Source organism: Corvus moneduloides, chromosome Z (genome assembly GCF_009650955.1).
Source record: "Corvus moneduloides isolate bCorMon1 chromosome Z, bCorMon1.pri, whole genome shotgun sequence".
Taxonomy (NCBI): Eukaryota; Metazoa; Chordata; class Aves; order Passeriformes; family Corvidae; genus Corvus; species Corvus moneduloides.
Genome location: NC_045511.1, coordinates 2,767,762 through 2,791,932, shown reverse-complemented (window position 1 = coordinate 2,791,932; position 24,171 = coordinate 2,767,762). Strand labels below are relative to the sequence as shown.

General features: G+C 42.0%; 1 long non-coding RNA gene across 1 annotated transcript in view; it reads left to right on the top strand.

The window, feature by feature from the left end:
- Positions 1–18,954, top strand: part of LOC116438498 — a 31,340-nt gene extending 12,386 nt beyond the window's left edge. The window contains exons 2-4 of the long non-coding RNA XR_004237781.1: positions 1,740–1,745; positions 15,751–15,754; positions 18,848–18,954. This is a non-coding gene — a long non-coding RNA (uncharacterized LOC116438498). The remainder of the gene's footprint in view (positions 1–1,739; positions 1,746–15,750; positions 15,755–18,847) is intronic.
- The last annotated feature ends 5,217 nt before the right edge of the window (positions 18,955–24,171 follow it).

Here is a 24,171-nt window from a genome sequence, read left to right as displayed (position 1 = left end):
GTGGTCAAAACACCTCTCTCCTTTCCTAGCTTTGGGAAAGATCACATATTTCTGAGTCACACAAGCTGGATCCTTGCCCCAGGGGTCCTGCCACCAGATGTACGTATTTGTTTGTTCTCCCTTACCTGGCTCTCTACACCTGCAAGGTAGGAGGACTGCTGCTTGTTCCCTGATCTGCCACGGCTTTTGCTTCTTTTAGGTGAAAAATCATGCAGTTTGTTTTGTAATCCAGGGTATTTACACAGAAGCCAAACATAAGTGTTTCAGGTGGTTCCAGTGGGTACTCTCCCATTCAAAACCATTTTCCTTTATTCCTTTAGGCTGGGTTAAGGGAGGTGAGCTACTGTGCTGAGGCAGAGCAGCTGGATATTGCGGTTAAACCACTCCTCCTCTGAAGACTGTTCATCTACACAGCACCATGTCATGTTGGTATTGCTAAGCTAGGTACAGCAGGTTGAAAAAAATAAGAGAATTTTATATTTATGGTTTGTGTGTATTTTTTAGTAAAACTATTTGTTTGACACCATAGTCATAAATTCACAGAATGGTGTGGGTTGGAAGGCACCTTGAAAATCATCTTGTTCTGAGCACCCTGCCATGGGCAGGGACACCTTCCACTAGAACAGGTTGCTCAGAGCCCCATTGAAACTAATCTTGGGATGGGATACCCACAACTTTTTTGGGCAACCTGTTCTAGTGTCTCACCACCCTCACAGTAAAGAATTTCTTCCTAATATCTAACTTAAACATGCCCTCTTTCAGTTTGAAGCCATTCCCTCTGTCCTATCACTGCATGCCATTGTAAAATGGCATCTTGTACTATCTGAAGGGAGCCTACAAGAAAGGCAGAGAAAGATGTAGTCTTCTCTTCTCCAGGCTGAACAACCCCAACTCTCTCAGCCTGTCTTCATAATCAGATATATTTTAATTTTGTTCCAGGTTTCAATTTTTTTATGCCGTGAGTGTGGGTTCTTCCTTCACCTTGGCTGTATTTTTGATATATAGAACCAGCAGTTTAAAAGTCCTGACTTGCTGTCATTTCAAATTTTTATAAAACATCATAGTGTTTCTCTTGGGCTTTCTTCATCCCTGACCAAAGTTCTCATTATGTCAGCTAAAGAAATAATGTGGCTCCTCCATGTCAGCACCAGAATGGGAGGGCTGTGGGTGAATTTGGCTGGGGCATGGGTAGCTGAGGGATGGGGAGGGAGTGAATGCTTCTTTTGGAGAAGCTGTCAGGGTGTGTGGTGGTATGGCATGGGGGGGGCCAGGGAAGGAGGAGCCTGGGGGAGAGAGGTGGTAGGGTCAGGATGAGAAAATATTTGGAAATGCTGACCCAGGGAAAATGTCAGTGCAAGACCTGATGGCTGCGCTGACAGACAGATGAGCAGCACCCTCTGAGGACAAGCTCAGCTGATAGCCCCTGCTGCTGGATATTTCCAAAGTGGGGCTACATAGCTGGACACCTGGACTGGTGGTAGAATGACTGCAGTGGCCATGCAGAGGTGTTACAGCACGGGGGCTTTCCATTCCCTCATCTTTCTACTGCATGTGTGGATCAAGCCTACCAGTGTCTGTGCTCTCAGAAACAATTTGAGTGAATAAATATTGCTGCTTTTCAAGTTTTAAAGGGGAATGAAGTAAGCAGAAGTGCAACATCCCCTGCATCTGGGTATGTGTGTTGTCAGAGAGAGCAAAGTGCAAATAAAAATAGTGAGGTGAGGGTGGGGGAGCTGGAGGTGGAGGTGTTTCAAGAACTGTGCTATGCTGCAAAATGTTCCTGCTACTGACAGTGTTATTCAGTGATAATGTCTTGGCATGCTACTTTTAGATACCGGTTCATCCTATTCCTCCTCTCTTTTCCTGTTGTAATTCCAGGATGGCTCTGGGCAGAGAAGATGAACGCGGAATTGGAGGTGTGGGACATACTCTACATTGCAAGCCTGAAGTGTGTCAAGCATTGAAAGGATCAATATATTGCTTCTCTAAGCTCCTGTGCATAATTGAGACTCCAGACAAAATGAGGGAAACATTGTCTGGGTGGTCCAGGGGCAGCTCACAGGGGTAAAACTTGTCCCCTGGCTCCTTGTCACACAAGGTATCTTTCCTCATCAATGGTGTCCCTGGCTTGGCTCCCACAGTGGCACAGCCGGAACCAGTGCTGTGAGGTGGGAATGCCTCCCTCTGCCATGAGCTGCAGGATCTGCAGCATCAGCAGGGCTTTGTTAGCATGGTGGCTAGCTGCTCACAGCAAGCTGTCAGGCAGGCTTGTCACTGTGAGGTGTTCTGCACCTGGAAAGCTCATCATGATGATGTAAATTATGCACCACACCAGGCACTTGTTCTCTCCTCACTAGGCTCAGCAGGTAGCTCACAGGCACTGGATTGCACCAGCTGAAGTATGAGGAGATCCTGGAAATGCATTCCTGCTGAGAAACATTTCTTAGCAAAGCAGTTAGCCTCTGGTGACTGCTGTTCGCTCTCACACTGGGCCAGTGCAATGTCAGGCAGCCCCAGACACAGCAACGTGCCTGGCCTTCCCTGCTGTCTGAAGATGGCCTTTCTTTAGGGCAGAGAAATGGAACATTTCTTTCTGTTTGAATTTATTTATTTTTTAAAACAGAGGGATTTCTGAAAAGAAAAGCTCATGAGCTCTAATGTGACCCTTCCGTGCTTCTGTGCAGCGTGGACCTTCTTACTTCCTGAATGGCTTGCTCTGCACTCCAGTTAACTCACACCCTGGATTTCATCCAAGTACATTCTGTATCTTGATACGAGGCCAGGCTTTGCTGAGTTGTGGTGCCATTTTCTTCTGCCTTCTCTCCTCCCAGTTCCTCTATTATCATTCTTACTGCTGAGTGTTACTGGCACCCCTCAGCCAAAGGGAAGAGCAGAGCCCAACCCCATGCCTGCTCCTGACAGCAGTCGGAGCAGGCGAGCTGGAACTGCAGTGAAGGACTTCTCCAACGAGCCTGTTGGTTGAGCTGTCCGCAGCTCAGCCCGTCACTGAGAGGTATGTCTGAAATCAGCTGAGGCAGAAAACATTTGAACTCTACACCCTGACAAATAGCTTCCAGATGTGTAAGATATAGCCTTGCTGTGGACGCTGACTGTAGCTCTGCCAACATACGTCTGCACATTTCTGGTGCACAGGGAACATGAAAGTAGATATTTTACAACATCTGCTGCCTTTTCCTAGTTCTCCCTCCCTGCTTTTTGCAGTCCTTTTCCTATATTTCATCCTTAAAGTATATTAAAAAAAAAGCTACAAGTCTTTCTACTGATTTATTGAATCCTCTTGAATCCTCTTTGCACTGATGCCGTAAGAGGCCTCCTAGACACAGAGACTAGACAGGAGGAGTAAGGGAATAAGGTAGGTATTTATTTGAAAGGCCTTCAAAGGTACCCCCTGGGGAGCCAGAGGCCACTGCCAAGATGGACCCCAAGATGGATGACAGGACATGAGCTCTTCACACCTTTATAGGTTTGGTTCATTTGCACATCAGGGTTAATTCTCCAACTAAAGCTTCAGTTTTCCCCTCAGCTTACCCCCCCTTAGCAGTTCTTTGGTTTATACTTTTGGGCCTAGGACAGTCTTGGTGTCCTTGGAAAGCAGGGCCAGAGAGGCTTTGTTATGTCTCCCTAGCACAAGAGAGCAAAAATTAACAGGATACAAGAAACTTCAGACTTACACACTAAGCAGTACAGAATTTGAAAAATTTGAAAAATATAAAAGTTAAAACCTAAGGCATCAGCACATTTTATACCTTTCTGTGCCAGCAGTGTCGTAAAAAGGGAGGGAAACAGAGAGACCTTGTTCTCCTGCCTGGAGATCAAACCAATGCCCAGGTCCTTTAATTATTTATGTATTGATTCAAGGTGTTTTTCTTGCAGAATCAAATAGTAAAATAGTATCAAATTCCATTGAAAAAAGGGTTTCGATAAAAACAGAGATTTATCTTGCTTTCACAGTAAGAATTAACTTCCTTAATTCTGCAGTCACTTGGGCCTGAGGGGTGTCAGAGCACAGCTGTCCAGAAGAGGGAAGGGAGAGGGCAGAAAGGCTAAGGATTAGGTTAGATGTGAAAGTGATAATACCCCTTATTTGAAAATAATGAAAATTGTGGGGTTTTAAAGTCTTACTTTTAAAGTACTCTTTTGGTAAAGAAAAAAGAAATAGAAACCTTCCTTCTATGTTGTTCTGCAATAAAACAGGGTAGATAACCCTGTCTCTTTTGTTTTGCTCTGTCTTCTTATCTCTGACTCCACAAGTGTTGGTTGTTTGCTGACCTTTGTTTCTACCCCAAAACCTGCATATTTTTAAAGAAATGATCACCTTTGGAGCCCATGACTCTGTTGGTGTAATTTGTTCTTGAAAGTTAACCAGAAGCAGGCCTGGGATATATTTTGATGAGAGACCACCTGGGAATCACAGAAGCCATCTACAAACGCCAGGGAGTTGTGGTCAAACTCCTGGCACGTAGTAGACCACAGGAATCTAATGAGTGGAAAGACTTCATTTGGTGCCATCATCACTGCTGACTGATGTGGCTGAAATGCAGCAACAGTCACACACCTATTCCTGTCTTCTTGCTGTGACAAACTGGTGTGTGAGACACCTGTCAGTCAACTCATTGGACTTCTACAGATGAAAATGTCAGATGGAGGTTATCTGTGTGACTGTGCATATCGCAGAACTGGGGGAGGGAGACAGGGAGATGTGGTAAGATGGAAAAATGTGTTTCCTATTCAACCTGCCTGTGTTACAGACTGCCTTCTTTTGTGATCCTCAGTTCAGAGCAGTCAGTGCAGCAATGTTCACATTTTGCTACAATGTTTGCAATTAATCTGCCAGGGTGACACTTGGCCGTGAAGCAACTCTTAATTTTGTTGGGACAATATCCCTGAGAGCTGCAGTTCTCACCAGCACTCTGTTTAGCTAGGTGTGCAAGCATGTCCCTGACTTTGGGCAGGTGTCTCACTGACATATTTTGCACCAAGCATGCATGGAGGGACCTAAAAGATCCCATCTGTTCTAGCCTGGCAGCTAACCTGAAGAGGTGGTCTCTCTCTTGCAGGCTTTTGATGACTGTGGGGGTCTTTTCTTAGAGCATTTTCTGCACTGAAAGCCTCACCTTCTGCTGCTGAGGATGTATGGACCAGACTTGATTATAAACCTCATTTAATCTAGCCTAAAGCAGTTTGACTTTATGACCTTACAGGTCTTTCCTAACCTAAATGATTCTATGATTCTCTGAAAGCTGTTTTACTGCTATGTTTTTTAAGTGATTTGTTTCTTAAATTGGCTTCAGATAGTTCACATGTTTCTATACCTCAATTAAAGATGATTAGGGCAAGGTACAAACAGGATACTGAAGAAAGAAGCTTTAAGAACTAACAGTTCACCCCTTCTTCCTTGGATGCTACAGACAGAGTAAAAGGGAGGCCCTGATATTGGCTGCTGCTTCAGCTCTTGGTATGATTTATCTAACTGTGTGTCAAAACTGGAAAGGTCTGGATGAAACAGCTTTGCTTTTACAGAGACCTGCTCCCCAGCAGTTTAAATCTTAGAGACAATTTTATGTTGTGAAATGTCTGGAAGCCTCCTTGGCCCCTTTCCAGCTCATTGTCCCGTGGAACATCTTCCTCTGAGTGCCCTCTGTGAGTGACCTCTGACACCATGCCTACAGGATGAAGCAAAGCATCTCAGGTTCAAAGCCCCCAGGCTCCTCTTGCAATTCCTGCCTAAGTATTATTTGAACAGGGAAAGAGAACGGGCAAGTAACAGCTGTGTCTTGTCAGTTGCAAAGGATACAACTTCATTTAATAAACAGTACCTCTGATACAATTCTGCGTGTCAACATCACCATCTCCGCCAGTGCCCTGCTTGCAATGTCCCCATGATAATCAAGATAACTTTTGTGAGCACAGTACAGATCGAAGAGCAGATAGCAAAGGAAACCAGACTTGCTCCAGTCTTTCTGTCTGTCTGCTCTTCCCTTTACTCAATTAGTTTTGGATCTGACTTATTTCATTCACAAGTCATCTCTTTGATCTACTGCCTCGAGTACACACTAAGCCACTTCTGTCTTCTTTCTCCAGTTTCTTAGGCTTATATTATTGCTCCCTGATGGCTCTGATCTCACATTTTTAGCTGCTCCAGGCCTTCCTGATATTCTCAGTGAAACTACAACAATCCTCTCTCTTCAATCACTCTTTGTTGTAAATTTGATCTCTGTGTTAGTCTGCCAGCTGACTTCTCTGGAGGTTACCATACCCCACAGCTCTGTGTGTGTGTGCTGAGACTGAACATGGAGATAGTGTGAAAATGGGAAATTACAACTAATTCATATATGAAGTGATGACTGTTTGCAAATGCAGAGCTTTCATGTGTTGCATATGATGTTCAATAAACCCTACAGCAAACTCCATGCTGCTCCCCAGTCTCACAGGACTGACTTCCCAAGTGTTCTGGGACCTATGGGAGTTGGTAAGGGTAACGATGCAGGACAGCAGGTCTGGGACTCTTGATGCTGTCTTCTCCTAGGAGGTTTTGGACTGACAGGAGGTGAAAAGATATTACTATTAGTGGAAACAAAATTCTGCACTAACCTTCTTTTTACTTTTGGCCTTTATCAGACACTGACTGTTCAGGGAGCGACTGCCTAGACTTCCTCTTAGGACTCAGTGAGTATAGTGGTTAGCTACTTTTCCAGAGGGTGGACTGTCTGCATGACATTCACCTTGGTCATTGACATTATGGTCACCTGCAGTCTGTGATGTAATGTCTGTTGCCTTAAGGGGTAGCAGGTCCAACTCAAAATGGAGCAAGTATTGCAAATCAGAGGATTTTAAACCTATGATAGTGAATCCATGTTATTTATATTATTATACTGCTATCATATGTTATTATTTTGAATTATAATTTACATTAAAATCCATGCTACTTTCATGATCAGTGCAGGCTTTTGTGGTTCAGTTATGGTGGTTGAGGCACTCGTGAGTAGAAGTACCACTTCTTCAGTCCATACGAGTCACACTGAAATTTCTGCAGCACAATTTGACTACTAGTGAAACACAAGGCACTTGAGTATACATGACCCAATACTAATGATCACAAATCTGTATCATAACCATATGGAGACTTTTCATTTTACCTTGGTTCTCTCATGGCAAGAGGAGAGTTTTAGAATAAGAGCAAGCCAAAGCCACTGCAGGCAGCAAAGAGCTGACTCAAAATTTTTTTTGGAGGGAGTTGATGTTAAGTTTTTCCTGAGGTGGTGGATGATTGCTCTCGAGAAGATGATGCTCTTGCATAGCTGGTGGAATTATGACAGACTGATTAGTGAAACCACATAGGTCTGAATTTTACTGCCTTTGTATATCAGGGCTTATGGATGTTCCCATTTAAAGTTTTGAGTAATTGGATAGCAAGCACATGTAAAATGCACAAGGAGTAAAACTCCTGCATATAAGAAGCAGTCAGCTCAAACACTCCTGAGGCTTATGGGCATCTGCCCATAAGCAGATGACCTGTTGATTTGGTTTATTATTTGGGGAACACATGCCATTTAATGTCATGACCTCTGTCAGTAGCTTCATAAATGTATTCAGTCTGATATAAATTACTTTCCACTTAATTATTATTATTGTTGCACATATGGAATGGATGTATAATCCAGATTTTTACAAGTAAGTGCACAGCCTGCTGTTTGGTGGTATTCAAAAGTACAGTGGGCAAATGCCCAGAGCAAATCTGTTCAAGTTGCAGTTTACATGATTAGGAAACATTGAAAGCAGAAATACCTATTTCCTTATACACAAAGAAGAAAGAATCCTATGTAACTAGCTGTAGCCACAACAAATGAACAGTGCCCTCAGTGCCCTTGCCTGAACTAGCTTCGAACTTAAACCTGAGATATTAATAAAAACTCTTGAGGGGAATATGATAGCATGTTCCAGTTCAAGAATAGAGCAGTCCAGCCCCTCAGCTATGTAAAATAATGCTCAGCTAAAAAGCACGGAAGGATTTATTGGAAAACAACAAATAGTCCAGGTTCAAGGTGTTCTGTGGTCTTGAAAATAAACAGAAAAAAACCCACTTCAAAATAATCCCCACTTCATCCTCAAAGTACTGAAATGCAAAATGCAAATGAAATTTCTAGAACCTACCCAATAGTTACACAATAATTTATAAATAGAAAAACAAGACAGCAAATGAATTGCCAGGGATTTCAGAGAAGAACATGAAAGGCTTAGAGTGCAAATGAAAATAAAGTGAGACCTCGCTTCATAAATGTTCTACATTATTCCTTGAAAAAAATAACAGTTCAGAGAAAGAGGAGAATGGATGGGGCATGATAGGTCTTCTGGCCTTGGGGAGAGGAGTGGACAGAGAAATGGCAAAGATGAACAGTTTCTTTGGATCAAATCTTTTTACGTGTTTCTTCAGATAAACCTCTTTAAAACTTTCTAATACTTATTTTTTATTATTTCATAAAGAAGTCCGTATTGTAGCAATGGTACAGTCTGCTCCAGTGTCAGACAACCAAAAGGAGAGGTTTATTTATCTGTTCCATCCCTTTTCTCAGTTCCCAAGTGCCACACAAAAGAAGTGTGATACTTTGCTAAATCAGCAGAGACCTGATTTGAAAGATGGGTTTACATTTCCTTAGTATTTTGTGCATGCCCTACCAGAACACTTATGTATTTATTTATGTATATTTTATGTGTAATTAGACATTTCCTCCATCTCACTGAAGCTTTACCTTGCCTTCTCATCCTCAACGAATTTTAAGCAATCAGTTACTGGTATGACTCCTTTTCATTCTCTCTTCAGTCTTTACACTGCCCACTGCCCATTTTTAGAATCAGGACAAAGTCAGAAAAAACTGACTCTCTGGAGTCCTGCAAACTCATTGCTCGTCTTTTGTAGTAGTGTAATTGTCACATTTTTCTATAAATTCCTAAATGCACTAAGCTTTTGTTTTGCACAGTGTTGGACACTTAAGTCAGCTTCTTCAGAAATTTTTGAAACACTGAGTAATTACAAACTGTAAGGGAGGGAATTTACAGGGTTATGTATCATTTATATGCAGATTGAGATTATGAATTTGGCTTATTGGTATTATCCTTTCAGTTAATGAAGACTATGGTTTTTTTAACAAATGAGAAAAAGTACACTCTGGGTACAGCTCTTAGTATATCCAAAGAATGTAATTCCAAGGAGTTAGGTGTTCAGAAAGCCCCATCTCTTCCCAATTTCCTCTCCAAACACTTTCACCTGACTTTGTGTCTCCAAAGTCCAGTTCCAGCAAACCTAATATTCCAGTCTCTTCTTTCACAATATATGGAAACTCTCAGGTGGAATGGCTTAGCCTTGACTTCTTTTGCAATTTGATGCCTTGTAAGGCAGCTCAAAAATGTTTTGTATTATACAGAAAGTGATTTCCTTGCTCCTTCAACTGAATCTAAAATGAGCATGGCAAATCCAGTGTTTTAATAAGGAATGTTATAGTTTTTCCTTCTGAAATTCACCTCCTGGCAGCCATTAGGATCTTTCAGCAACACTATCAAAATGGCATTCTCTATGCATCTAAGGGCTTGACCAGCAATTGCTGCACAAAATCTTGTATAGCCTCAAGGACATCACCACCCTGCCAGAGAGTAAATTGACAGAGATGTGCTTGTTCAACTTGCTTGTGCCTAAAAATGAGCTTTGCTCTGTAAATGAGGTTTCTTTTAACTGGAAGCAAGGGGTTTTAGCTCTGCATGTCAGATAGTCATAAACCAGAGGGTAAGGAACACATGCTTTGGAATATAATTTGTTTCTGACCACAGCTGGAACAAACAGGTTGCCATGATCTTTCCAATATGCTTTCATCCATAAGGTATTTGCCTCCATATATTGTTAGACAAATGTCAGCCAAATCAGACTTAAGTGATTTCCCAGAATTCAGGGATAGGATGTGCATTTCTGGTACTTCCCAGAAGACTTATTTTCAGCAAACCTTGATGATATTACATACCTCATTATGAAGGCTTATTTTCATTTATAAAAGATGGAGTACAAATAACTGCCATTTATTAAGAGATGCAAGAACATTTCAGTGTGGGTTGTTGCTCTCAGATACATACAATATTCTCCACTTTGGGTCGTGCATTTCCTAGAATGCAGACTAAATGTCTCTCCTTCAGAGCAGAGGAGATACTGAATAGCAGGGCAGCAAACAGACTCATGGCTCTTTTTATTTTTATTCCCTCTCTTCCCTCTCCCCACCTCCGCACCCCATGGCTGGTAATGCTCAGCCACAGGATATGAGAAATTAAGTCTGAATATACACTTATGCATATTTATATGCCTGCCTATCATTTCCTAGTCATGCACATGTTGCCTCAAGTACTTTGCCCAAAGAATTTTTGATTAGCCAAAGAGCACACGTATCTCAGCTCTACCCAAATAGCCTACATCTCTTGGATATCTGCTTTGTCTGGTTAAAGAGAAAGAAAAACCTTATTCAGGAATAGGAATTCAGAGCCAAGTTCTGAAGAGGTAGTAAAAGAGCATTTCCCAAATCCTCTTCTATACAGGAGGCCCTAACTTCTCCTTATTCACATGAATGACTGTGCATTTCAACTAATGAGACTGACTGACAAAAACAAAAGAGAAAAGGTAGAACCTGACATGCTAGTAGTAAATCCAGTTAGGAAACAGCAGCAGGAATATACATTGAAGTCACAAGCAATAACTTCATAGGTTCTTACTTTCATCAGAGTGTCTGATAATCCTGTTCCCTCTGGAGTCATATTCCCTGAAATGGGCTGTTTATAGTAGGTTATAGTCAGGTTTCCTTCACTGTGTAATTTTCACAATTAAATGCTTCAAAACCAGCTCTAGTCCATATACATATCTCTTTGGTGGACAGGCTGGACAGTCCTAACTAGTAGTAATCACTTTAGTCCTTTGGCTTGGGTGGTAGGGAGTTTGGGGCTAAAGTTGTTAATTTGAGGTGATGCCAGCAGGTATGTAATGGATAGACAAATATATCCCCTGGAAGAACAGAGTATCTACTTACCCTCAGTCTTTTCTCTACCTCAGTCATGACATTGGACATGCAGAGAAAGACCCAGATGTCTTTTTCTGCAGGGCAGAGGAGGGGGGAAGATACGTGCCTGCAGCTGGGCCAGCCTGCAGAAGCTCCCTGCCCACAGTGGATGTACGCCTGATTTTTAACACATGTTCTCTCTAGGTTTGCATTTGCCGCTGTGTGTTACACGGGTTTGGGATGGCTTAAATCGGATGGGCTGCCTTGCAAGCATCCAGCCTGCATCACCTCCTTTTCAAAACAACCAAATGATCAGACTGTAAGGATGGTAGGAGTTTCTTGGGCATGAATATCTGTGTTCCCCTAGATGTGCCTTTAATTTATTCACTTCATGAAGAAAAAGCATTTAAACCTTTAATCTAACAGATTATGATGTCTGAGAGGCTCGTCTCATGCATATAATTTTGGGGGGCTTCTTGGGAATGTGTGGGATTATTATTGGATAATAATTTTTGCAGAAAAAAAGAAAACAAGAGACTCCTTAGAATTCGTCTTTTTTTTTTTTTTCCTTTTTTATGGGCTTATAATTACGTGTCTGCATAATTTACAGGCTCTTATTCACTGTATGATACTAGAGTAGTATGGATTCCTGAATTTCTAGCCCTGCAAAAGTGTAGCTCATTTATTTTAATGACTGGATCATCTAGCCTGTTAACGGGATGGTCAGGCTCTTGTAATGAAGTGCAGTAGCATCAGCAAGGGCTTTTCCTCAAACATTTGTCTTTACCTAAAAAATATTTATGTTGTAAAGCCCCTGTTGAGTGCATGGATGCAGTCATTGAGTTTCTGGTGTTGTCATTGGTGACTGCTTTTCTTCTGTAAAATGTAAAATTTTTGCAAATATTCTTTTGTTGTGTGTTTCTTTAAAAGAACAACCCAAACCCTGCAGTTTGCATAAACAGCAGTGAGAACACCAAACGTTGGGGCAAGAGAGGATACCCACACACCCTGATTTGATTATTGTTGGGTTTGGAGGGACTTTTTACTTCACCAATTTTGCATTTCTATGTGGCATTTTTCTGCCATAATTTGGGTAGAAAAATGTGGTAAATCAGGCACAGAAGGAAGGTTCAGCTGTGCCAAGATAAACTCATCTGAAACCTTCACTCAAGGGAACCAATTGACATGAGAGTGGGACCTGTCTGGTGTCTGCAAAGGACATTACTGGTGCAACGCTGCTGCTGCTCGCCCTGCTGGGTACCTGGCCCGGGCTGAGCTAAGTGCCTCAGGGCAGAGCAGGGCTGCACTCGCTGGGGTGGCTCCCTGTGCTGGACAACGTTTTGGATACATGATATGAACACTGTTTGAACTTTTCGCAAGTTGAAATGCTTTCTGCCCTGTTCGCTCTGCTCCTACAGTGCCCTGTAGGGGCACAGCACCACTGAGTCACCAGGCAAGTGGGACAAAGAGTTATCGACAGAGGAAACCATGCAGCTGTTGCAGAGCTGCGGGCTAGCTGCAGGTGAAGTTGTAAGAGGAATTTTTGTCAGAACCTTGAGGCTTGAATCTTAGAAATTTCCTGGGTATTGCACAAAGCACCTGAGTTGGCACAGGGCTTCCTAAGGACTAATATGTTTGATAAGAGGGAAACCCGAAAAAGTTATTTTCTAAGGTTGTTACAGTGAACTTTGATTGGCAAACTAATCCAGGACACAGCAAGCTGTCTTCAAAAACTGTGGTGAAAAAACAGATCATAGGAAAGGAATATGTGCAGCATGCCAGCAGCAGGAGGAGGGTCACAGACACCAACCCACAGAGAACTGGAGACTGCAGAGGGGTGTGAGCAGAACTGTAGTTTCCTCCCAGTAAGAAATAGGGAATTTAAAGGTCTCTGTGATTCTTGTGCTGTCCATCAGCAGGAGACTCCTGCAGCCTGTGGGAGATGCTGCTGAGCAGACAGGGCTGCCCCACAGGCAGTGGTCCCATCAGGCATTGTTTTCCGGGGTACCACAAGAAGGGAAACCTCTTAGCAGGGTTATTGGTTAGTTATTCTTAGAGGCAGTGAGCATGAGTAAGGCTCTCTCCATATATACATATATATATTTTTTTTTTTTCTGCATATCTCTCCTGTGAAATTTGCTGCTTACTGTGCTAAATTACACTTTTAGACTGGAGACCTCACAAGCTAAACCCCCGATTTTAGGGTACATGCAGCTACTACAGAGGAAAAGAACAGCCATAATATACTTTGAAATTCATACAGTGTTTCTTTGTTCCTTCAGGCTCTGCCTGCATGGTTTAAAATGTCTACTATGTAGTTGTGCCTTTGCTTTTCTTGATTCCTATGGAGTCTGGGGTATTCCATATGAATGCAGCCAAGCTCAGAGCGCTAGCAATATATGTTACTCTGCATAATACAAGTTACTTTAAAAAAGGATATATGTGTATGCATGTGTGAGAGGTGCAATGCAGCCATGCTTTCTGGTTGTTGCTCTGAAGTCTGCATCAGAACAAGTGAGTTTGTTTTATGCAGCCCAAGAGAGGTCTTGTGCAGTGTTTGAGGTATGTGCTGAAAGACCTCATTGACGATGCAAACACTTCAGCTGTCATTGACTCATAAAAAAGCTCAGAGTAGGAAAGTCTGTAGGAAATTGATTTTCTTTAATTCCTTTGTGAAGTGCCATGTGGAATATTGATCACTTTGGTATGAATGATTTAAATCTCCCTCCGGCATCTGCTGGAAGGCAAACAGGTTTTCATCTGAGGGTTTTTTTGTTTTGTTTTGGTTTGTTTTTTTTTTTTTTTAAACCTTGTGCTTGTCATTTGAATATTAAGACATTTGGGATGTTCACAGACCCAAAGGCAGTGGTTTCTGCTTGGGAAGAGTTGCCACTTAAACTGCTGGAGAATTATTGCTTCATGCGACGTTATACCCTATACAACAGTTTTAATGGCTTTGCAGTGAATAACTAGAAACACACTGTGGAAGTATTACTCTAGATACAGTATGTTCTATCTTTGGAGAAGGATCAAGGCGACTCAAGATTCTCTTAGCATCAGCTTTATTAAGGCTCTTCACTACTAAAACTTATCAACTTGGAGCATATTTTGCAACTAATATTAATGATGAGAAATATGGTAATGGAAAATCCCTGTGGAAAAAGAAATCTGTTTTAGAGTATGTTTATATTATATTTTTACAAGTAAGTTACAGTTCTGTGTTAGAGATGAATTTTTCCAAAATTTTTTTTTTCCCCTTACCTCACAGACAGTGAGGATAAATTCATGAGTGCATAAAGTGCTGTGTTCTCTCTGGGTGAAAGGAGCGATAGAACTGCAAAGCACCTTATTTGCTTGGTATTGACAAGGAGTTATTACTTTGGTCCAACACATTATTAGTGAGTTTTTGGAAATTATGCTGAGTGATTCACTGGGAATCAAACAGTAGCAAATAATGCCTGTTTAAACTTACTGTCACATGCGGAATATTTTGACTCAAAGAGAGGTAGAGATTTGCCTAAATAACATATATTTCTAGAAAATTTTAACAAGATCAAACAGTGTAATCATAAATCAGCAGACTGTGATATTCACCTTCCCTTATTGCTGATTTCTCTGGCATTTACATTACCTTAGTCTGCTAGCTTCATCACAAGTACTCTCTCAGCGGGACTAATCTATTCTGCGGTGCATGGAAGCAACAGGAAAGGTTTAAAGAGCCGCCACTATGCGTGTATGTGTGTGCATGTGTGTGTTACAGAACTGTCACAGAGAGGAGAGTTTGCACAGTGAGAGTCTTCAGGGCAGAGGGAGACTAGGCCCGGAACTGGAGAATACTAGTCCCAGTGATGTGCTCAGCTGTATCCAGTCTGAAGCTGGGATGCAGGTTCCTATCCCCCATGAAATCTTCAGGAAGTTTGGCTGCAGATCTCATCTACATTTGGCACATTGAACTCTCTCTCAGCAGCATTATTAACCACACTTATTATCGCTCTCTAGGTTAATGACGGGTATCTGATCTGCATAGTGATCTTCTCTCTTTTGCCCTATTCATTATGGCCTCAGCTATGTTATTAAGTAGCAGAAGTGAAACAAAGGATAATCCCTTGCAAAATAAATGCCTGTAACTGTGTAAAAATAAGATTCTAAGGTAGTTGCAATGAGTCTGATACATTGGAACTTGATGTTGCCTTTGTCACCTGTCTGTGACCTGCCCAGGGGACCATGCTTGACTGAACAGAGGGGTGATCAGGGCTCCACGGCAAGACCCTGCCTCAGACAGTGTACTAGCAGGGCATCCCACCCAGCTGTGGACTCAGTGTGGCTGTACCTGGGCTGCTCCAAACGCTCCCCCCTCTTCTGCCAGTCCTGATATCAACCCACCATTTCAATAGGGTCTGCTGGAGTGCAGACACTGAGGCTTCCTTTCTCCTCTAAGCTGGTTTAACACAAGTGTCCTTGCCTCCCCTGTGGGGCAGCTCATTCTGAGATGTTGGAAGGGCTGCTCTGCAAACTGGTGATGTGGGCATGGCAAGAGGCACACTTGGTGAAGGTGCTCCCAGCAGTGCTGTCATGTACTAGGAGCACCACCTCCAGTCCTGAACTCTGGCAATATCCCTGCAGCACTGCGAGCACCAGGTGGAGCAGAACCAGATGCCTCTCCCCATGTAATACCAGATGCTTCTCCCCATGGTGTTGCCACCAGCCTTGTGAGTTCAGGGCCTTGCTGCTGCTTATTTTCAGGGAGGATTTGCCCTTGAGAGGGGGAAGTGTGGTGCTGAGTATAGCAATGATCTGGCAAAATACAAAATGGGACATAAACCGGCTGGGGATTCCTGGCTGGAAACCTTATGATGACTGAAGGAGCTGCACTTTAACAATTAACACAAGATGTACTACTCATCTGTGTTTAAACAGTCAGTCTAGCTTAACTGAACTTTGGGTATCACCTTGATTTGTTCAGTTCAAAATGGTACAGTTAAAGTTTTAAAATAATCTTTTTGCTTAGAGTTTAATTCCTGTTCAGTGAATACAGTATTTTCTTCTTACTGATATTTGTAAGCATCTTAATTTTTTCATAATAGATTTTTCTCCCCTATCCTTAATACATGCATACAAACTACATGCATGGTTTTGCTCTAACGATAAAGCTATGCGAGGTTTCTGATGACCTCATTCCCATAAAATGACATTGAGGTCATAATACTCACAACTTTTCAATTTTCAAATGGAAGTAGGGAAACTAAGGAGCTAGGTGCAAATCTCAGTTTTAAACACACATCAAGCATTAAAAAGTTTATGATCTTGTAAAAACAGGAATCTCTCCTAAATTTGCTACAACTGTGTGAATTCCTGTGTTGCTCCTGCTTGCTGGAACACACTTTTCTTTTGGCCCTGTGGCTGCAGCGAGATGTTTCTAGTACCACTGTTCAGTTATTGTTTACCGCCATGGTGATACCACTCTAACTCACCGTTGATGGACAATTTCTTTGAGACAGATTTTTAATGTCATGGGGTCTTTTTTTCACTGGGATCCAGTATTTCAGGGTTCTGGATATGTTAGCAGACACTAGAATAAGGTCTGGATTGTGAAGTGCTCAGGTGTAGATCTGTGATTGCAACAGTCCATGAGCAGTTTTCCAGACTGGGATCTTTGCCCTGGAGCAAGGGAGCATCAATTCCGGTTTCTGGCATCTGAGCTGCAACAGGGCTTTGAGACATTTGGTCCCAAAGGGGACTGGTGTGGTTCTTGGGTGTGTGTATGAGGATTCATCAGGCTTTGTCTTGGAAATCCTAATTCAGTTGAAGATGTAAGCATGGCACTTCTGGCCTTGTATTTTTCAGCTTTCTTGAGTTTAGTTGAAGGTAATGAATATCTTGGAAATTTGTGTAAAGAAAGCAGAAATAAAAGTATGCAAGAGCTTTTGTTTAATTGAACTGAGACTTTTGAGTACTTTTCTGTGGTACAGGTAAGTTGTGCTCAGTATAGGAGGGAGCTTTGAGGGCTGAGAAAGATTGAGGAAGTTTATTAAAAAATATATAAATGGTGCAGAGAAGATAACCAGGGAATGACTGTTCACTGGGATCTCACAGCCTGAGACACCCAGTGGAAATACCAGTCAGTGGGTTTAAAACAAAGAGGAGGAAGTCCCTCTCTGCACAATACATGCTTAAATTGGGGAACTTGTCATGACAGGATGTTTGGGAAGCCAAAGGTATGAATGGGGTCACAAAAAGGTTTAGTCAAGCCCATGGCAGTAGGCACATGTGAGACCACGGGTGTGAGCTTCGGCTCAGGAAGTGCCTACGCCAGTGAGTGCTGGCAGCCAAGGCTGTGCAGTGGAGACATGCTTCTTTCCACTTTGCCTTCCTCTCGGCTTTTTATGGCATCTCATCACATCAGCTCCAGGCTTTAAAATAAGGAGGAAAGAGGGACTGAGATAGCTCTCACATATTCTTCCCCAGCAGCTCTCCTGAATGTTAGGAGGCTGAAATGGGTGGCAGAAAAGCACACACTGGAAAGCCTGGGCTGCAGTTATTTCTGGCAGGAAATGTTCGAGAGCTGTGGTATCCGGAGGTAGTTTTGTAATGAAACGTGAGAGGAAAAGCAGCACAGTGGTCACTTATCTGCCTCAGGGATCAGAAACTTTTAGACCAGCATGTGACATCCTTGCTGCTGTGGAGAACCCTTAAAATCGGGCTCATTTAGGCAATTACAAAAAAAAGCACAGTAGCTCACAGGCAAGAAGCAGCGAGAACCACTGTATGTAAAGCCCTCTGCACTCACAAGTAGCTGCTAGAAATGACCCCTTGGCCACGTGCTGGAACTCTCAAGACATCAGCCACAGAAGGAAGCGTAAGAAACTGCTTTCCTTATGTTAGCCATTTGTGTCACACACATTTCTCAGACATAGCAGGAAAATATTCTTCAACTATCCCTAGAAGTCCTTTAGATTGGAAATCTTACACAGCCTTACAAGTCTGGAAGCTCTTTTTGAATCCTTTTATTAAAAGCACAAAGCTACAAATAACAGAGTTGGGGGAAATTATATATTTGATGGTTAGGATAAGGAAGCTGGGGCTGTACCATCAGGCTCTGACATGACATGATGCTCATCTGTTTTTTAGATAATTCCAAAAAATTGTGTCTTCCGGACCAGATTAATTCTTCATTTTCTGGAAGACTCCTCAGTCGCTCTCCTTTTCTGCCAAGGAGGGTCCAAAAGGGAGCTTTTTAGGACTTAGCCTGAGTTTTCCTTTGTAAAGATACCTGCTGCTGTCTCAGGACTTATTGCTCAAGGGCAGATATTGGGACTTTGATGTCTCAGAAGGAAAGTAAAAAGCCAATTTAATTACATAGATGTGAGTGAGATTTTGAAATATATAATACCTGGAACAGCTCAAAGTGAATCTCTGTCCTAGGAATAACCCATTTCAGCCTTTCAAACTTTTATTGGTGTAGCTTTCTTTTTTTTCCAAATTGAAGTGCTGACAGCTAAAATGCTACCCCATTTAGTCAGCTGACCTCAAATGCTTTCATTTAGCCACAATGAACTACTCCAATTAAAGGAAAAAGGAGCAGAAATAATGAATCTGAGAGCATTTTTGTGAGGGACTACATCTAAACACAAAAGGACTAATGGCTGAGGCAGGGACAGGAGATTTTTCTCATTTAAAGGCCTGGCAGATAAGGCAAATTCATTGCAGATGCATGGGACATACCTCTCAGAAATACAGTCCCAGTCGGAACCCCCCAAATGGTTTTCTGAGCAAAGGTCCCTGTAGGACGGTGAATACCTCAGTGGAAATATTCTAGAACCATCTGGATGCCATCCTGTGCCATGTACTCTGGGATAACCCTGCCCGAGCAGGGAGATTGCACCAAATGACCCACTGTGGTCCCTTCCAGCCTGACCCATCCTGTGATTCTGTGACCACACATGGGGTTTCTGGGGCTTCAGAGGTGACTTCTGTGGACTGTGACTCAGTGCTGAGGATGGTTGGCTCACAAATGCATTGACTTCCTGATGACAGGTCTGGATCAAGTGGCGTGGCTTCAGTATATACAAAATGCAGCTTTTTCCATCTGTTGGTCCGGATTGAGCATGCAGCAAGCAGCAGTGCTGTCTCACAGGAATGAGAGTGCAGCTATCAATTTTTCTGTCTGTGGTAAAAGTGGACGTGCTCAATCCTGACTGGGATGTGGAGAGCAAGAACAGGGTGGGTCATGCTCTGGGGGAACATCCTCACCATCCCTTGGCAGTCCATGTTGAGCTGCACACTCTTTTTGGGTTGTGTGCAATGGGGTGGGGCAGAGAACCATGTCATGGGTTGCTTTTAGGACAGAGGTTTACATCTCAATGAGGTTTAGATGCTTAAAGTTCTGCTAGAATGGAAGGGTGAGGTTCTGCTCTGTCAGTCACAGAATTTTTTGAGAGTTCAAATAAAACTGATATGCTTTACTTTGGAGCAGTACTGGAGGGCAATATGTACAGAGAGGCAGAACTTGGTACGGTCATGTTCTGCCTGGGCCTCAAGTAAGACAGTTGAAATTTTCCAGCTTCATAGTTTTGAATGGAATAGTCTGCACGAGAAAGAGGTAACTATTAATGGAAGTGAAGCAAATAACTCTTGTCCGTGATATTTTCTTGCGTTTCATTTAAAAAATGCAGCTTCCAGTCTGGACCACTGGAAACATTTCTGTCGATTCCCTGCGGTATTTTCCCAGTTCTTGCTTTGCTGAGGAATCTGGTGCTTTGGGCCTGCTTGTTTGATGATTTTTTTTTTGTTTGTTTGTTTTACCTTTTTTTAGTTAACATAGCAAACTGACAAGACCAATTAATCATATGACTCCGAAGGAAGTAATAGCACCAAATTCTCAGGAGCTTTCAGAAGGGTTGCAGGGGTCTGGTCTGCAAAGTCTGTTTAAAACAAAATCCCTTAAAAGCTCTCAGGAGCAAAAAGTGAGATTTTGTAGGCACAAGCATAAATTTTCCATGAAACCGGTTAACAGACTCTGTATGCAAAGTTTGTTGTTGACTCAGCATTTTTAACAGTTTTTAATGTGATTTCTTGGAGCACTTACTCTCTCCAAGCTATTGAATTGGTTGATCTTCTGAGAACTTCACATTTGCCCTCATTTTGAACTCCTTAGTCAAGTTCCATGAAATACTAACAGTATGCAGTGCAGAGTGCTTAAAAAAAAGGCACTATAACAGCTGCAGAGCTTATATTTCTGCAAAACATAATTTTTTTTAAAATGGAGTTCCCCATGTTTAATATCCAAGAAGTGTGGCCAAGCAACAACAGGTTTGTGAATAAAGGTGGGAAAAAAGATCTGTGAGCTGGTGTTGGACAGAAAGGTTCTGTAGCCTGCTATTAGAGCTTCTTATTCAATTATCTATTTTAGAGCAGCTTGAATAGAAAAAGTCAAAGTGAAATGTGGGCAGGAGAACATCTGTGCTACCATAATGACTATCCAGGGTATTTTTATTTGATTGTCAGTTTTAGCTTCCTGACAAAATATAATTTACATGTAATTTATCAGAACATTACTTTTACTATAATGAATTCTTTCCCTTATAATAAATCCAGATTAACCTATTTCTTTTCCAGAGGAACCCTGGATGTTAGTGAAGCTTCTGTGACTTGAAAAAAGGGAAACTCAGTATTCCATTGTTTTTGTATTTCTTAATAAAATTAAATATAATTCTAAATGTCAGGTCCCTAATTCATTAGTCTTTGGGAATGAAAGCTAATGCTATAATTGTAGCTTCATTTCAAACCTTGGTCACAGTGGCAAGTAATAGTTTTTTTCTAATAATTAAAGCCTGTTCAGCTGATTTGTGAACACCATGTTCATCGATATTTTTGCTTGGTTTTGGTTCATAATTGTTTGCAAGCAAGTTTCTCTCCTTATGGTTCCTGTGCCATGGTTATCAGGGAGAGGGAAGAAGGGACTGGAATTACCACGGGACTTTCAGACTGTGGGCTCACCGTGCATTTCTCATCCTTCCTTTGCAGCCTTGGCAGGGTGCGTGTGTGGTCAGGGGTTCTTGACCTGAACAGCACCCCGCTGAAGCCCCCAAAACATGCTCACTGGAAAGTAACAAAGGGGTTTTCTAGCGTGAGGGAGAGCCTTTGCATGCCAATACAGGATTCTTGTTTTTAAAAAATGTGTATTTTTCTCAACATGTGCTTGACTAAACGACAACAGGAGGTGTGCTGGGATGGGGGCAGTGAGGGCACTGTGCCAGGAAAGAAACAAACTGCCAGGGTCCCCAGTCAGTGTCTTAACAATGAGACAAGCCTTGATTTTGCAGAGCTGCTTTCTAGAAGGAGCTTCAGTCGGTATATGCCTCAGGAGGGAAGCACTCCAGGTACGAGGAGAAAAACTGTTGGATGAGCACAAAGAAGCTTCCTCACAGTTTGGCAAAAGTTTCTGCCTTCTTAATTTACTGAAGACATGAAAATAGTTCAAGATATGCTTCTTCTGAGTTCTTCAGACTCACTTTTTTTTTTTTTTTTCTTTTCTTGACCCTTGCTTCACATGCTTCCTGCCTGTCCTGTTGTTCAATGGAAAAATCCTATTAGACGTGTTACAATTACCTAGAAGTTAAATCAGATACTGTCATACTGCTACTTTTCCACCTCAATTATGCAGAATGGAATTAAAAGTACCTTAGAATATGACCCTTACTGTTTTATGAACGCCAAACCACAGCAAGAGTATTCTACCCAATGACCTCTATCTGCACATAATTACACTCTGAGGCATACTTAAATCATTTGCTGAGTTTCTTTTAGCGCTATTCCATGGTAATCTGAAATACCTAGGAATTACCAGGAGTTATTGCCCTACTTTCAAGACTCGTCAGCTAGATATGCAAGTAATTCTGTGCTCTGATACTTTCAGCATGCATTGTTATCTTTGATAAATCTGATTTTTTAAATTAAGAATAAAATTGCTTATTAGATAGTGTAGAGATAGGTCTGTAATTCCTCTTTAAAACTTATAATAAATAGAGAACTGTGTAAAAATGTGTGTCAGTAAAAGAAAATCCATGCTTTCTTATGCTAAATCTCACTGTGTATTTTATGCAATTTCACGATCCTATGATCACACTTCTGGAGTAAACTTTGTAATAGAATTTAAACTCTGCACTTTTGTTTCTTGTGCTGTGCCGGAGAGGGTGAGTGGAAATACTCACATATGTGCTACAGGTCAGCACAGTGGTTTCATTCAGCAAATAATCTGTACCTCACGAAAGGCTTCTAGGGAATGGGATATTACTCCAGGAGCCTGAAATAAACTACTTCTTTACCTCTGGGTTATAAGCAGCTGAACATGGATAATGGTGTTGGGGGTCAAAATTACTAGCATGCGATAGGCCTTTGTGAAGCAAGTCTGGGGCATTTACCTTGTTTTCCAGGTGTCTTGGGGTGTGCTATGGAGAATTACAAGGTAGAATTGGGCCGTGAGCTGTAAAACCTGCCTGCAGAGGCACATGGTGACACAAAGGAGCACATGGCAGCACACAGAGGCTTGTCTCCACTGGACCCTGGGGGGAGGAGGCGTCACAGGGCAGAGCCCTATGGAGAGCAGCCTGCGGGGAGCTGACAGACGGGTGAACAGCGAGTGACCACCCCATAGAAGGACATTGAGAAAGTGTGTTGCTGGTGTGGCAACACGGGATAGGTCACGCCATATAAGGAACTGCTGTGCCGTAGAAAAGTGTATAAAACAAGCTCATTCCTTTGAATAAATGATTCAGATTCCCTGCTGGTCTGCGTCCATCATTCAGTCGCTGACACTGTGCAACCTAAGAGGAAAAAGTGTTTTGAGCAGAGGCTAGCCTGGGCCGGGTGTACCACGAGGGCTGCATTGATCACAACGTTCAGGTTAGGCCAAAAGGTACCTTTCCTGCTCCCAGTTTGACCTGCTGAATGTGGGACACAGCTCCTAACCACGTGGTTGTCGCATTTGGCTCATGACTTGGTGCTGATTAGAAGAAATTTTCCCCATTCTTTTATCAAGGTCAATCTGCCTGAGAAAAGCTGTCAGCCAAACACTGGGAAAAGCACAGGAAGTGGAATAGCATTCTTAATAAACTAGGAGAAATACTCAGAAACATTATACACTAAAAGCCTTTCACAATATTGTAGAAATTAAATACAAATAATCCTTCTGCTCCATATTGTGTGTACAAAAAAAATTTTTTTCCTCTGTGCTGCAGCAGCTCTTATGCAACTGCCCCAATTATTTTAACATCTAGGGTTTGATGTGAAAGTATATGGTTTCTTTGTAGAACTAGTTAATTCAATGGCAGATTGCAAGCCAAAGAAGTTTTACAGACATTATATGAATAAACATTTGTGCTTTTTAAAACAGTATTTATTGAGACTGCATCACATAGTTTTCCTGCTTTATTTTTTCTCCCCCAAATTTTGTGAGTTCCTCATAGTGCTGAATATCTTTCAATATTGACACATCTTTTTCCTATATATAATCAAAGGTGTTTCTTTTTACTCTCTTAAATGGGTATTCATTAATGGGGCATAAAAGAGTTTTAATGCTATAATACACTCAGTTCTTTAGCCTACCCTTCAGCAATCTCTATATCCCCAGATGGATGAAGGAGGATGACTTCCTGTCATCCATAGTAATGTAATTAACTGCTGGAATATAGCGAAAAGATCTTGTTGAAGAGCCAACAGTCTCTTAGGGACAGTAGCGATGTGTTTTCAGAGTAATTTTTGCTCCTTGTTTATGCATCTGTCTGTATGCGTATATGCTCCTCCTTTGTAAGCAGGCAAACTGGCTCTGGACATACTAGTCTGTGTTTGGTTTTGCCTAAAGGCTCTCAGATATGGCAGCAATAATAACACATTATATGAAGACGTGGGTCAAGGCTGGAAAACTCCAGAGGGATATAAATATTTTGAAAACAACTTTACAATCTCAAATGACACATGCAAGGAAATTTGACTGCTCTATTTTCCACAAAGAAAAACTGGAAAAATCTAGGACCAGATGAATTCTTTCAGTCAAATCCTTTAGATTCATAACAAAGAGATTGAATGAACAGACATCTTTTAACTCTTCTTCACTTTCCTTCCTCTGTCT